This window comes from Euprymna scolopes, chromosome 39, assembly GCF_053919585.1.
Source record: "Euprymna scolopes isolate OS-2025 chromosome 39, ASM5391958v1, whole genome shotgun sequence".
NCBI lineage: Eukaryota > Metazoa > Mollusca > Cephalopoda > Sepiida > Sepiolidae > Euprymna > Euprymna scolopes.
In genome coordinates, this window is record NC_136520.1 from 46,339,471 (window position 1) to 46,356,165 (window position 16,695).

At 30.6% G+C, this 16,695-nt stretch overlaps 1 protein-coding gene across 1 annotated transcript in view; it reads right to left on the minus strand.

The window, feature by feature from the left end:
- LOC145263777 (gamma-aminobutyric acid receptor subunit beta-like) overlaps positions 1–16,695 on the minus strand; it is a 757,317-nt gene that overhangs the window by 342,948 nt on the left and 397,674 nt on the right. The gene's annotated exons all lie outside the window — the stretch shown is intronic.

Genomic DNA, 16,695 nt, shown 5'->3' on the forward strand with positions numbered 1-16,695 from the left:
CGCAACAATAAAACGTATTATTTTACTGTGTACGTTTTCAGCGTCCTAATTGTTTTTTTTTCGCGTTTAAATTAAAAGATATATCGAAATTTGAATTTGACTTTAAGTATTATGGTATCTATTCAGTGCACATTTATCTATAAGTATGGCAAACCACTAATAATTCAATGGCTGTAAGTTTTTTTTTCCAAAATGAACAATTATAAACGGAAAGACTCATAGAAATCTATATATATTCTTTTTTGATTTTAATATACTTTCATAGAAATGTTTCTGTTATGTCAAAAAAAAATTCTTTACGTCACAATACACTAATTCCATAACATACTGACCCAACGGGTCACGGGTAGTATAGTATATATATATAAACATATATAGTAGAACCTCAGGATACGATATTAATCCGTTCTGAGGTTGGGTTCGTAAAGTTAAATCGCTGTATAGAGGGGCCTAAGCAAGATTTTATACAGTACATATTTAAAAATTAATAACATAATAGAGTACAGTATATACCGTAACCAGGGGCCGGAGAAAACGTACTCCTCATCGTAACCTGAAAAAGACCCTATTTCCCGGGGCCACCGTATCCTTCAGTTCTACTATATATAATATGCTAGCAGTTCAGTTCGGCTTTGCTCGGGCCCTATGTACTATGCATAACTTTATATATATATATATATATATATATATATATATATATATATATATATATATATATATATATATATAAATGTATATATGTAAAAATAGTTTTAACCTTTATATGTCTAATTTTAAATAAATAAGAATGTAAATATACTAAATACAGTGGGGGTGATAAGTAGTTAAATGGATTAATCCTTATCTTATAAATACAAGATTGATAAATTAAAAAATATATCAATTTTTAATTTGGAAATTGATGAATCACACAGGTAAGAAATTCATTTTTATAGCATGAAAAGGTTAGTAATTGCAATTAAGAATAGGGAATTGGATCAAATATTTGTAATATGTCTTCTTCCTAAGATTAAGGGAGGTGGTGTTTGATCAATACTGCTGGGGAGCCATGATGTAATATACTGTTTTCTATTAAATCCCCGATGATCACTTAAAAATAAATTATTAGTACTATAGTAAATTCGAGAGCGAGTTGATGCAGTGATTGCAGGTGATTAAATTACTTACTGACTAGATGTTTTTCTAACGAATGATAAAATTTCTTTTTGTATAGTTTTAAAGGTTAAAAACTTCAAAGACTATATAAATATATACATATAAATAAATATATAAATATATATATAAATATATATATACATATAAATATATACATATATATATACATACATATATATACATACAAGTATATATATATACAAATATATATACAAATATATATACAAATATATATATATATAAATATATATGCAAATATATATATACTAGCAGGGGTGCCCGGCGTTGCTCGGGTGTTTGGAGGTGTATGCTGTGCAAAAAAAGCAAAAAAACAAAAAAAATGGTTAATTTTTTAAAACTTTGACCCCTATTATGACCCCTTAAAATTTATTGTTTCGGGCTCAAATCACTTTATTAAGTTAGATCCATGTTCAAGGAACCTAAATCTAAAATTTCAAGTGTCTAGACCCAAAATTGTCGGAGGAGTTTGGTAGAGTTCTTAAAGGTCAAATCGTTGAAATTTGACCCCTTAACAGCCAAATTTCTGGCTGACACCCGTCACATCGATTTTCCCAAATCTCAGTACCCGGTATTTCAAATTTCGAGTCTATAGACTAAAAATTGACAGAGTTATTGCGTAGGGAAATGTACACAGACAGACAGACACACAGACACACAGACAGACAGACAGACAGACACGTTCACTTTTATAGATATAATAGATATACAAATATATATATACATATATATACAAATATATATATATATATATATATATATATATATATATATATACATATTGATTGAAACGTGTTTTCTAATGTCCAGCCAAATTTAGTTTTTTATAAATAATATTCATGTATACATTTTATATGTTAATTAACATATCACAGAACAGCAATATATATATATATATATATATATATATATGTATATATACAAATATATATATATATATTTATATATATATATGTATATATATATACAAATATATATATATATACAAATATATATATATATACATACATATATATATATATATATATATATATATATATATATATATATATATATATATATATATATATATATAAACATCTTCATAAAAGTGATACAGTGATATGAGTGGTCATGCGAGGTTAGCCGCGTGGTAGAGGTTTAGGCTTCTTATCACCAGGTGCCGATTTTGAATCTCGCTAGATTCAGCCACTCTGTGGATAATTATATTTTAAAAATAATGTATATGCCGCTCCTCATTAAGGGGGTACCAGATTGGTCAATGGGAAATTATTCCCAACAAGCATTTAGGTAAAAATGCAATTTCGTATAAATACTTGAATTCATTTAAGAAAGTATCGCTAACAAAAACAAATAAAAACATCTATATATATATATATATATATATATATATATATATTTATATATATATTAAAAATTTGACTCATGTCCAGGTAACCTACAACTAAAATCTCAAGTGTTTAGATCCAAACTTGATTGGATTTTGGTAGAGTTTGCAAAGGTAAACTCTGTCAACTTTGACCTTTTGGCAGCCAAATTTTCCCTAAAAAAAATGATTACAAAGCTTGCTGCATGTCTAATAACACTTTATGTAAAATTTCAAATGTCTAAACCTAAAATTGGCTGAATAGTTTGCTAGAGACCGGAAAGGTAACATCTTTTGTACTTTGACCCCTTTGCAGACAAATTTATGGCCAAAACCGATTAAAAAGCTTGCCCTATGCTTGAATACATTTTATGTAAAATTTCAAATGTTTAGACCAAAAATTGGCTGAAAGGTCAAATTTGTTTTTGACCCCTTAACATTTCTTGTTTTGGGCGCAAATCAAATTGAAAAGTTTGATCCATGTCCAAGTAACCTACATTTCAAATTTCCAGTGCTTAGACCCAAATTTGGCGGAGACGTTTGGTAGAGTTTTCAAAGGTCAAATCGTTGAACTTTGACCCCTGGACAGCCAAATTTCTGGCCGTAAACCGATTAAAAAGATTTTTCTAAATCTCAATACTCCTTATGTCAAATCTCGAGTCTCTAGACCGAAAATTGACAGAGTTATTTAGTAGGAAGATGTACACAGACACACACAGACATTTTCACTAGTTATAATAGATAAATATAATCACATGTACACAAATGGTAGCTTCCGTCAGTATTCACAGACTATGAGTACCCCTAGGAAGGGTACTTGCGCGTGGATTTTCTTTTGGAAAGAGTTGCGCAACCATTAAATATATCTCTCCCGAGTCGGCGTTGTCAAACTCAAGTGACAAGTGGAGATGCTGGACAGGATGAAACAAATGCCGAGATAAACGGAAAGCACATACAGCGCCCATCTGGTACTAGTCAGGCTCAACGGTGCATACACACGCATATATATATATATTAGTAATGGGACGATTGCAATATTCTACTCGATTTAAAAAGAAATGTTTATTACATTTTCACCCCAAACAAGGCATATTGCAACTTTGATGTAGGAGGCTACTATCAGGGACCTAAATTCCAGGGGTACTATGTAGGGAGTTTAGCAGCAAGTTGTCTGTTCCCATTACACTTGAACTTCTACATGTCAGTACAGTTGGGGAAGCAGGAAACCGGAAGAGAATTCCAAAGTCCTGCCGTTCTGGGGAAGAAGCTATTAGAGTAAAAGACGTTCTTACATTTAGGGATCTCAACTGTGTAGGGACGGGACTTTGCTGCTTGTCGGGTTTGTTTGGGATATTTTCGTCGAGGGGGTACAAGCGCTTGTAGTTCGTCAGAGCACCCACCATTAAAATACTTGTAAAACAGGCAGAGGGATGCAACATTTCGCCGGTGAGACAGGGGCTGAAGCTCAGATGACAATTCAGGACCTATTAAGTTGGCGACTCTCTTTTGGACCCTGTCCAGGAGTGAGAGACTAGTAGCAGATACACCAGCCCAAATGTGACAGCAGTACTCCATATATAAGCGAATGGTGGCTTTGTAGAGTTACAGGATACTTTCAGGCGTAAGTAACTTTCTAGCACGATAGAGAGAGCCCACCTTCTTTGCAGCAATATGATATAATTCCTGATTCCATACTAAATTACCGATTCTGTACTTAAAATCCCGATTCCAGTTCTTTATAAATCTCTAAATATTTGTTAGTTGTTAGTTGTAAGTTGTTATTCTCCCCCGATTACCGTAAAGACATATGCTAATTGTGCAGAGGTGATCTATATACTAAGTTTTACTGGTAGTTTAAAATCAATAAATATTTATTGTTTATTAGCACAAAAATTGAAAATGAAAATAAAAATGATAGTGTAAGTACATGAAGTACCTTTTTAACACGATTATTTCAGTTTTGTTTTTCAATTAATGTGTTATTTGTTTTTCAATTAATGTGTTATTTACTCCTATACGATAAGCCGTTCATTGAAAATCCATGAATTAAGAAAAACACTTGAATAATTATTCATACGCCTTTGTCAAATAATATATGTTTTTGTAATTCTACATAATTTCACCCAGCATCTCCATATATATATATATATATATATATATATATATATATATATATATATATATATATATATATATTTATATATAGCGTCAAGGATAAGAGTTCATATAGAAAATTTGTTTTAATTTGAATAAATTAAAATACGCATCAAGTTCTCTTGAAAGCCAAATCACAACTTAATATTAGGAAAATAGAAAAAATATCTTACTTGTTTGAAATTTATCACAAATATATTTCAGAGGTATACTCCATCATCAGTGTGTTGTTTTGTTTCTTTTTGTTTCCTTCTCTTCTTCCTTGTCATGTAAAGTTGGAGAAAGAAGTCTGTTTGTAAAGAGCCGCTACCCGGCCGTTTATTGGCCGTTTTTAGCTTCCTCAGACTTTTACAGAAATATATTCTCGGAAACGCAGTGAGTAATCTTCGCATTTTATTTTTTTATAAACTTTACCGTTTAAAACATGCCCCATACATTTCTGTAATAGGGTTCTGTAAAAGTCTGAGGAAGCTGCAGACGGCCAAAAAAAAAACGGCCGGGTAGCTGAAAGAATAATGTAACTTAAAAGAAAGATACGGTAATAAAAAATAAAACGTATATATATATATATATATATATATATATATATATATATATATATATATATATATATATATATATATATATATATATACACACACCCTTTTATTTCGTAAATTCCAAACCTCAGTGACTATCGTTCAGAATTTAACAAATGAAGGAAACTAATGACCTGAATTGTGCCGTGGGCTATGTGACATTTGCCCTTAAGGTTGCGCATTAAGGGATCATCCATCATACAGAGACATTTTCGTACCTTTTTATAGCCATAAAATGATCGGATCATAGAAATTTCTTTTCCTAGTTTTGTACATGAATTACAAAATATCTGATATTTCACCAAAACATCTTGCCTTGATAGATGAGAGTCTAAAAGTTGCTGCTAGGGTTTAAAATAATCTTAAATAACAGGAAGGGGAGACTTGATTCCAAATATTTCCTATACGCTATATCTCCCCTCTTTAGTTTTCATACGTAAAGTAAATTTCATAGCGTATAAGGCTTATTTGATACTGGAGATATTCATAATCGTACCCTATTTCCAAAAGAGGGGAGATATAACATATGAGAAATATTTGGAATCAAGTCTCTCTTTGCTGCTATTTCAGAGCATTCGAAACCATAGCAGCAAGTTTATATATATATATATATATATATATATATATATATATATATATATATATATATATATATATATGTGGGTGTGTGTTTGTGTTAGTCTGTGTGTGTGTATGCGTGCGTGTGCACGTGTGTTCGTGTATGGCCGAATGGATTGGGTTGGGTCCTTGCTAATGAAGCCAGAGATGGTTTCTGTTGCCGGGTTCGGCTCTATCGACCGGTGTTAATCGTGACATCCTGCACTGATGATTCCCGAATGGATGAAACACTGTTGTATGTAGATATTTAATAATTATTATAGTAAATAATTATGTAAGCCCCTTAAAAAAAAAACTCGTGTCTTATCGTTGAGCACTTTCAGTTGGAATAAAAGTCGGTGTATTTAGTTCATGCACAGATCATCATATAATGATAAGATCACTCTGGCAGAAGTTAAAAAACATTTATAAAATAAATGTTTAAATTTCAACAGTATTTCTCGCGGTTAACGGTTGCCGAATGTATTGGGTCCTGGCTAATGAACCATGGATGGATTTTGTTGCCGGCTTCGGATCTATCGACCGGTGTTAATTGTGAGAACCTGCACTGATGATTCCCGAAAGGATGAAACACTGTAGGTATTTAATAATTATTATAGCATATATATATATATATATATATATATATATATATATATATATAAATATATATATATATATATATGTATATATATATGTATATATATATATGTATATATATATATATATATATATATATATATATATATATCTGCTTGATAAAATCCCAACCTATTAAACTTATCATTATTAATTATGGAATATTTACTCTAGGCATCAATGAGAATAAAATGAGCACATCATTATTATTTTTTTTATTTTGTTAACTTTACACCGAAACCAAATATAATGATCAAAGAAAGCATGAGCATTAAAACTAATGCTACAACTATGTTCCTCTGGTCTGCTTTCCAGTTGACTTCAAGTCCAACGTAAACAGTTTCTTGTTGAACCGTCCCCTTAATCAAATTATACCAATTTTCCACTATCGACGACTATTACGCTATTGTCCAAATGAATACCGTACACTCATTTCGACCTTGAAAAATGGTGACTCCTTTGTAAAAAAACAAACAAACAAACAAACTAAAAAAAAAACGCTTATTGCTGACACCTTCCCTGGGACGGGTATTCCTCTAGTTACTTCTAAAACAATTTAATTTTTCACTCGTTTTCAATTATTTCATCCCCAAGAAGACAGAGTAACCCGATTAGTCATAGATACAAATGATTAATCGATATCATATATATTAACGATTGACTCGTTGATCTAGGGCGATGGCAGAGGAGGAGGAGGATGTGGAGGGGTGGTTAATGGATCGATATAAATTACACCAAAAGGTCTTGCTCCACTTGCGATGTTCGGAAGCAAATTATCGGTGATGAAATTGGAACGTTTATATCTTTGACGTGAAAAAGAAAATGTAGGTTTTTCTTTTAATTTTGTTTTTCTATTCAACTTCAAGGTTCGTTATTACGAAACGAATATCTGAAGAATTATCTTGAAGGTTCAAGGTCGGAAGTTGTCGATAAAAGTGGAATGAAAAATTTATGTGATGATGAGGGAACCAGAAGATTCACCGGGAAATAAGAAAGAGAATCAACGAGAATAAAACTAAATTGACAATAAAGATTGAAATAATAATAATAATAATAATAATAATAATAATAATAATAATAATAATAATGATAATAATAATAATAACAATAATAATAATAATGATAATAATGATAATAATAATAATAATAATAATAAAAAAATAAAAATAATGATAATAATAATGATGATGATAATAATAATAATAATAATTATGATAATAATAAAAATGATAATTATAATCATATTAATTATAATCATAATATTAATAATAATAATGATAAAAATGATAATTATAATGATAATAATGATAATGATAAAGATAATACTAATAATAATGTTAATAATAATGATAATAATAATAATGATAATAATAATAGTAATAATAATAATGATAATAATAATAAAAATATTAAAATAATAGTAATAGTAAAAATAATAATAATGATAATAATAATAATAAAATAATAATGATAACAATAATGATAATAATAATAATATTAATGATAATAATGATAATGATAATAATAATAATGATAATAAAAAATAATAAAATAAATAATAATAATAATAATAAAGATAATAATAATAATTATAATAATAATAATGATAATATTGATAATAATAATAATGATAATAGTAATAGTAATAATTACAATAATAATTATAATAATAATAACAATGATAATAATAATAATGATAATAATAATAATGATAATAATAATGATCTTAATAATAATATTCATAATAATAATAAAATGATAATAATAATAATGATAATAATAATAGTATTAATAACAATAATGATTATAAGAATAATACAACTAAAATAATAATAATAGAAAAATAATACTAATTATAATTATAATAAAAATAAAAACTGATAATAATAATGATAATACAAATATTAATGATAATCATAATAATAATAATGATCATAATAATAATAATGATAATAATGATAATAAAAAATAATAAATTAATAATGATAATAATACTGATGATAATAATAATATAATAATAGTGATAATAAAAATAATAATAATAATGATAATAATAATTATGATTATAATAATAATAAAAATAATATTAATAATATTATTAATAAAATAATAATAATAATAATCGTAATAATAATAATACGAATAAAAATAAAATAATGATAATAATAATAAAAATAAAATAATGATAATAATAATAAAACAATAATAATAATGATAATAATAATAAAAGGATAATACTAATAATAAAATAATAATAATATTGATACTACTACTACTAATAAAATAATAATAATGATAATAATTATAATTATAATATAATAATAATAATAAAATAATAATAATTAAATAATAATAAAAAAAAATAATAATAATGATAATAATAATGATACTAATAATAAATAATAATAATTATAATGATAATAATACTAAAACTACTACTAATAATAATGATAATAATAATAAGTGAATTCATGTCGTCATTCAGTTACAACAGAAAAGGTAATTGTTATTATCATTATCTATAATGAACATTGTGTAACCCTTCGAGGATTATGCATCTCCCCTCCTCTGTGTTAAGAACTTGTACACATCTCCAGTCAGTATATATATATGAAGTCCCAAGCATCCCAGAACTGTAATATATATAAATGTCTTCTCTCCATCATCATCACTATCGTTATGTCTGTATTACATGAGTCCCGTTATATATGTGCCCCAATATGAACCCCGCGTCATCTTTTAATATGTACACCTATTTCAGGAAGTCAATAATAATAATAATAATAATAATAATAATAATAATAATAATAATAATAATAATAATAACTAGCGGGATCTGTGGAAATTCTACAGGGGACTGTAATATATTGATGCTGGCATTCATTAGATGTTCAGTGTAAAAGGAGATGATCTTATATTATTGTAGCTTTTGAGTTGAAACTGCAAAATAATTTATTTAAGATAGCACGAATGCCCGGCAAAACCCGATCGTAAAGTACGCTTAAATATGATATTTTAATTCTTGCAGATTTCGAATATATTATTTTGCAGTTAATGTTCTATCGATTTTTATATGTTATAAAGTTGCCGTTTCAAAAATAATATATATTTATATATAGATGTATGTATATATATATCCATATGATTTGGGTGCATTGGCTTGAATCGAAACCGAAATAAAAACTTCTAAAAAAATATATGCATATATATATATATATATATATATATATATATATATATATATATATATATATATATATATATATATATATATAACTTGAGTTCCTTCAGCCATAATCGAAACCGAAACCAAAACCATGAAGAATTTTTGATAAAATTATTTAGAAAGAAAATAGATTACTGGGGTTCCATCAGTTACAATCGAAACCGAAACCAAAACTTATGGAGAATTCTTGGTAAATTTTTTTAAGACAAGAAGTGGAAGTACATAAAAATAAAACGACCTGAATGTAAGCGTGACACACAAAATAACACACGCTATCGTATGAATTTATAGATAATAATAATAATAATAATAATAATAATAATAATTATAATAATAATAATAATGAAAACTGCAGAAATATTAACGAAAACCTTTTAATACAGAGACTAACACCACACATATACTACACACAAACTGGACACAGAAACGGCTACAGGTACAAACGCAGCAGAGCATCACATGGGATCATGAAAACTGAAACTGTATAATTGAAAAATACCACCTTTTTGCCCTCTGAGTGTCACCATAAACGGGCACCACACCAAATAATGAGGGACAACGAGGATGGAAAGACTGAGGAGAGAAAGCACTAGCCAGACCTCCGCTAGATGAGTGCAAAGAAGACTGGAACCTTGGGGAGGCCTAGTGCCACCCAAATTCCAGTGAAGACCAATGGTCGCCGTCAACGAGAAATCAATAGTAAGCGGTTGTTGCAATTCTTTTGCTAAGGTTCTCGAAAGAGATGGAGAGTAACTAGAAATCTGAGGAGACATGTTGTCACTCAGACTCCAGAGAACGCCACAAGTTTTTCTCAAAGAGCAAATAATAATAATAATAATAACAATAATAATAATAATAATAATAATAATAATAATAATAATAATAATAATAATAATAATAATTTCATCATGCCAACAATCATAGGTGCGCTAGAATCAATTCCTAATGAACTTATGAGACAGCTGAACTCCTTGGGAATCAGATACAACATCACCGTATTCCAGAACTCAGTTCTGCTTGGCTCACCAAATATCAGACGCCATGTGCTTTCTATCTAATTGACTCTGTACTATCCTCACTAGATTTGGCGCAAGAGCCCGCTCTTTAGGGGGAAAACCCGGTGTAAAAAATCACAACACTGTGAAGTTATTGGACTACTACTACTACTACTACTACTACTACTACTACTACTACTACTACTACTACTAATAATAATAATAATAATAATAATAATAATAAAAAGGAAGAAGAAAGGGAAGAAGGAGGACAAACTGAAGAAAAGGTAGAAACGGCCAATAAAAAAGGATAAATAAGTCAAGTGTAACAATCAGAAGAGGAAGAAGAACAAGAAAAAGAAAACGATGAAGAAATTATAAAAAAATATATTAAAAAATAATCATTCTGAATAACTATAACAACAACAAGCAGAAGAAAAACATAAGAACAAAGATAAACAGAAAAGACGACTAGGAAGTGGTGGGATATGATGAAGGAGACAAAGAAACAATTAAAAACTGCTGCTACTACTACTACTACTACTACTACTACTAGTACTACTAATACTACTACTAATTATTATTATTATCATTATTATTATTATTATTATTATTATTATTATTATTATTGGCTCAGAAGGAGCTTTCACAAAGGTTGAATACAACTTGTTCCCAGGAAGCTGAGTAACAACAAGTCTCCTAAGATTTTCCAGTACTCTCCACCTCTTTGGATAACATTTGCAAATAAAGTTGCATTATCGCAACAGCTGATTGCCATTGATTTCTCGTTGGCAGTGGCCATTGGTCTTCACTAGAATTTGATTGGCAATAAGCCGCCATAAGATCCCAGTTCTCTTCGCACTTATACACTGGAGGTCTGGTCAGTGCTCACTCCTCGGTCTTTCCTTCTTCCTTGACTATTTGGTTATTCAATCTCACTCTTTTTTTGGGGGGGGGTAGGGGGCAATGATATGGTAATGGGGGATGGGGGTGCAGCTTCAATGTTCTTGGTTCCGTGTAGCGCTTTATGTTTTGTCTCTGCAGCAGTTTGTCTGATCTGCGCTTGTGGATCGTGCGTGTTAGTCTCCACATCGAAGGGATTTCCTTAATATTTCAGCTGTTTTCATTACTGTTGTTCGTTGTATTTTTCCAGTCATTCTTCTGGTTCCAATTTCTCCTATTCTTTTTTCAAAGTTTTTTCGGGATTGTTCGTAGTGCTCCGACTATTATAGGTATTATCTTAATTTTCTTCATCCTCCATATTATTATTATTATTATTATTATTATTATTATTATTATTATTATTATTATTATTATTATTATTAATGCTAAAGAGAATGAAAGGACCAGTGACAATTCAGGAACACGCCTCTGGTACTAGGTCAATCGCACATTACACCAATAAAACTGTAGAATTACCGATGCGCAGATAGTGTAAAAAAAAAGCACAGATTTGTGTAATGCATAAATAAGCACACATTGAATTACACTATAAATTTGCCCGTTTCTAACAAGCAGAAAGTATAATAATAATAATAATAATAATGATGATAATAATAATATTGATGACAATAATGATAATAATAATGATAATAACAATAATGATAATGATAATAATAATAATAATGATGAAGATGATGATGACAATAATAATAATAATAATAATAATAATAATAATGATAATAATAAAGAGAATAAAAATGATAATGATAATAATTATAATAATGTATAATGATGATAATAATAATATTAATAAAAAAAGAAGCAAGTGAAGAACAATTCATGATGTATTCCATTCAACAAAAGAGGTCGAAAATCGAACAGAACGTAAATAAGTGCGACAGCAACAAGGTAAGAAATATTCGTGAACACAAAAAGTCTCACACAACTGAACTACAAGAAAACAAAAGATATTACAAAAAAAAGAAATGATTTAACCATTCAGAACGGCGATCGAACTAAATCAATATGGAACCGAATTTTTCCAATTGCTGTACCTACTCAAGTGTTTAACAGATCGAACAAACGAATTCCGTCAATCGGGATAGAAAAGAAATATAAAACCGGCGAGAAAATTGAAAAATCAAAATGGCCGCCCCAGAAAAAAGAAAAATTACAAAAAAAAAAAAGAAAGAACGAAAACAAAAAATAAAATAAAATAGCTTCCTAAGTAAAATCAGACGGTTTTATCTAATTCAGCCGCATGCAAATTTTATGAGGCTTTAATTTTTGATTTTATAATTCTTTCCTTCATTTAATTTTATTTGCGTTACAAGATTTTTTCATTTCTTTATTAAACGAAATCATATGTGATTAAAACGATGAACGTTCTTTCCTTTTGTATATACTTTGACGTTTCAGTACTCAGCTATATATGTATATCTATTATATGCTTCATATTTATGTGCATGTATGTATGTATGTATGTATGTATGCATGTATGTATGTATGTTGTGGTCAGGTCATGTCATATGCTACTGGTACCATGTAACCCAGTACTACCTGCCTCATGGTCGGATCACCGGCGACTAAACTGGTTCCCCCACCAGACTTGTTTGGTGAGGAGGGCGGCTAGTCTCCCTGAAGGATTAAAAACAAGACCTTCCAAAGGGCGAATGAACTCTTTTTCTGGGTCAACGGCCAACTAGAACCGTGTATATTTGTGTATGTGTATATGTGTATTGGGGTAGAGGGGGCTCCCGTAAGCCCTGGTGAAGGCAACCTTTCTAGGAGAAGCAAATCTCTGATTTAAAAAAACCATAAAGCGGAAGACCAGTACCCGCATTAAGCTGGTCTGCAGTTTAATTTGTTGCTGGCTATCTTGCTCTTGCTTCTTGCTGGATCTCAACATTTTGAACCGAGAGAGAGACTTAGCTGTCGTACAAAGCTAAGACTCTGTAACATCATCTTTGTTTAGATACTCCTTCAGGCATTTGGGCTCATGGACTTTAAGTGTCTGAGGGAGTGGCACTCGTCTGACAAGACGTTGCAATCATCATGTATGTATGTATCTATCTATCTAGTGGTCAAGGTCTAGTGTGGACGTGTGTTAAAAGCACACAGATGTCTTAGCGTCTTTCTGTGCTTCTCCCAGACAAATCAACCACACGTGCACGTCGTGACCACTGCCACGCAAACGGGTCTCTGATGAACGGCGAGTGTCCTTCGCCGTATAACTGGACCTCCACTGCCTTGTGGGCCAAGGTTATTTAACCAAAGGCTAAGGGTGAGGTAACCCTGACAGAAACCTCCAGAGGAGCTTAGACCCTGTAAGCTGCGGCATATATGACCCACCGGCGTATGGAATATGTTTCAGTCATGGATCAAATGGCATGGTGGGTGGAGAGGGCTCTGTAAGCCGCAGTGAAGGCAACCTATCTAGGAGAAGTAAAACCCTGATATAAAACCTGCGATGACTGCTACATCCAATGATGTTGACTTGCTCTTCTTTTTGGATCAATGCGGCAATTGTTTAGAGAGTGGGATTGTCTCGGTGCAAAGTCTTTCTTCACTATAACAATCCTCACGCACAGGCATTACTCGATATAAATTAGATACACTTTTTACCACCTCGTGTATCTATATAGCAAAAAAAAAGTCTGGCTGTAGCCTAAAACGACAAAACATTCAATGAAGTTTTCTTTTTTGTTGTGCTATATCGAGTGATGGCAATGTTCGAAAGCGAATTTGCTGCCATCTATCTATCTATCTATCTATCTATCTATCTATCTATTTATCACAGGTCAAGTCATATGCTACTGGTACCATGTAACCCATTACTACCTGCCTCAGTGTCAGGTCACCGGCGACCAAACTGGTTCTCCCACCAGACTTGTTTGGCGAGGAGGGCAGCTAGTCTCCCTGAAGGATTAAAAACAAGACCTTCCAAAAGGCGAATGAACCCTTTTTCGGGGTCAACAGCCAACTAGCACTGTGTATATTTGTGTGTATGTATATGTGTTGGGATGGAGAGGATTCCCGTAAGCCGTGGTGGGCGACCTTTCTAGGAGAAGCAAATCTTTGACTTAAAAAAAAACCCATAAAGCGGGAGACCAGTACCCGCATTAAGCTGGTCTGCAGATTAACTTGTTGCTGGCTATCTTGCTCTTACTTGTTGCTGGATCTTAACATTTTGAACCAAGAGAGATACTTAGCTGTCGTACAAAGCTAAGAATCTGTAACATCTTTGTATAGATACTCCCTCAGGTATTTAAGCTCGTGGACTAAGTGTCTGAGGGAGTGGCACTCGTTTGACAAGACGTTACAATCATCATCTATCTATCTATTCATCTATTACATTTTCTCATTACAATTTATTTATGTAAATATATAAAGTAAGGTATTAAACCATATTATGACAAGTACGCTAAAAAGAGGCGTTTGCTTTTCATCAACGCAAGAAATAGCCAGGTTAAGGCACTTATCTTGAAGATTCCTTATGGGATGAAACACGGACGCTTCTTTGTAACTTAATTAATTGCCATAAATATATTTTCATGAATACTACTTTACTTTAGTTACGTATTAAGCGCTGTGGAAGTAAATAATTTATATATGATATATCTTCTTATCATATCACATATGTATATATGAAATAATATCTAATTATAGTTGTATATATATATATATGAATATATATTCATAGATACCTACATACAAACATACATATATATATGTATGTATAAATATATATTTTTTTAGTTTAAAAAAATAATGTATGTATGAATATATATTTTTTATATTTAAAAAAAATAATAAATAAATAAAGAAAAAACATGTCCTAATAAAAAATGGGCGACTTTCTAAAAAAAAAAAGAAGAAAATAAAAGATCTCCAAGGTGGAGACGTTAACCTTAATATCGTTTAAAAATCAACAACAAAAACTACGTAAATAGATAAACGATAAAAACTAAACAGTAAATTGTCTATGGCATCATAGTGTAACGGATTAAGACGCTTGGCAGATACATAAGGTCCGAGGTTCGAATCCTAATAACAGTCAAACTACGCTGAAGACGGGTAGGGCCCCGAAACACGCGCGTACGTAGATTACTATTTAAAAAATATATATATATATAACTATTTTTTTATTTCATGTTTATAAAAATGTATCATCTTCTTCTATCTATATAAATAAAATGAACTCATTTTTTCTCGTCTGATTTTGACATTAATAGGATTAAAAATCAAGATATTCTATGCAAATATAATATGCACAAACGGCAGAACAATATCTGAGGGGTGTTATAGGCTTATTATTTCTCAAATTCCTCGATAATCTTAGATTTCTATACTTTTTCTGCTGAGAAGTCACGGCCAAAATCGGTTAAGATCAATGGAAGTGGTAAAATATTTTCTCTCTAATAAATTCCTCCTCCCCTGCCACCACTTAACACCGTTTGGGGATCGTTCACAAGAAACAGTTGAGAAGAGAACACCGGTTTGGCTTCGTAGTTCTTTCATGTGAACTTATTTAAAATCACTAAACTAAGCTGCAGTGCTCTGTGGCGTAGTGGTTAGCGTGCTGGACAATTCACATTATATTTTCACGTTCGCGCCGACCTACCGTAGTTGTTTTTTTTTTTTGTTTTTTTTCCTAAACAACTGGAATGGACTTTTCTTGGTGGCCGAACTGTTAACGTTGCAGATGTTTTTTTTTGTTTTTTTTCACACTTTATTTTCCTACTTTTACTCATGACTCCGGGTTTGATCCTTCCTACTTACCTACCATAACATTTTTTAAAACTCCCCCCCCCGTCCCGGAAACAAACACTCGGGCAACGCCGGGTACCCCCGCTAGTAAAGTAATATAATACCTTTAGTATATATCCAGTATTAACTTTAATGGTGTTCAATATGTTGGTAAACATCATCAGTAACAATTATCCCGATTATTTTGCTGCAAGGATAAAAATTAAAACCGTACTACGAGGTAATTGCCCCAAATCCGGGAGTAATTGCGCCAAC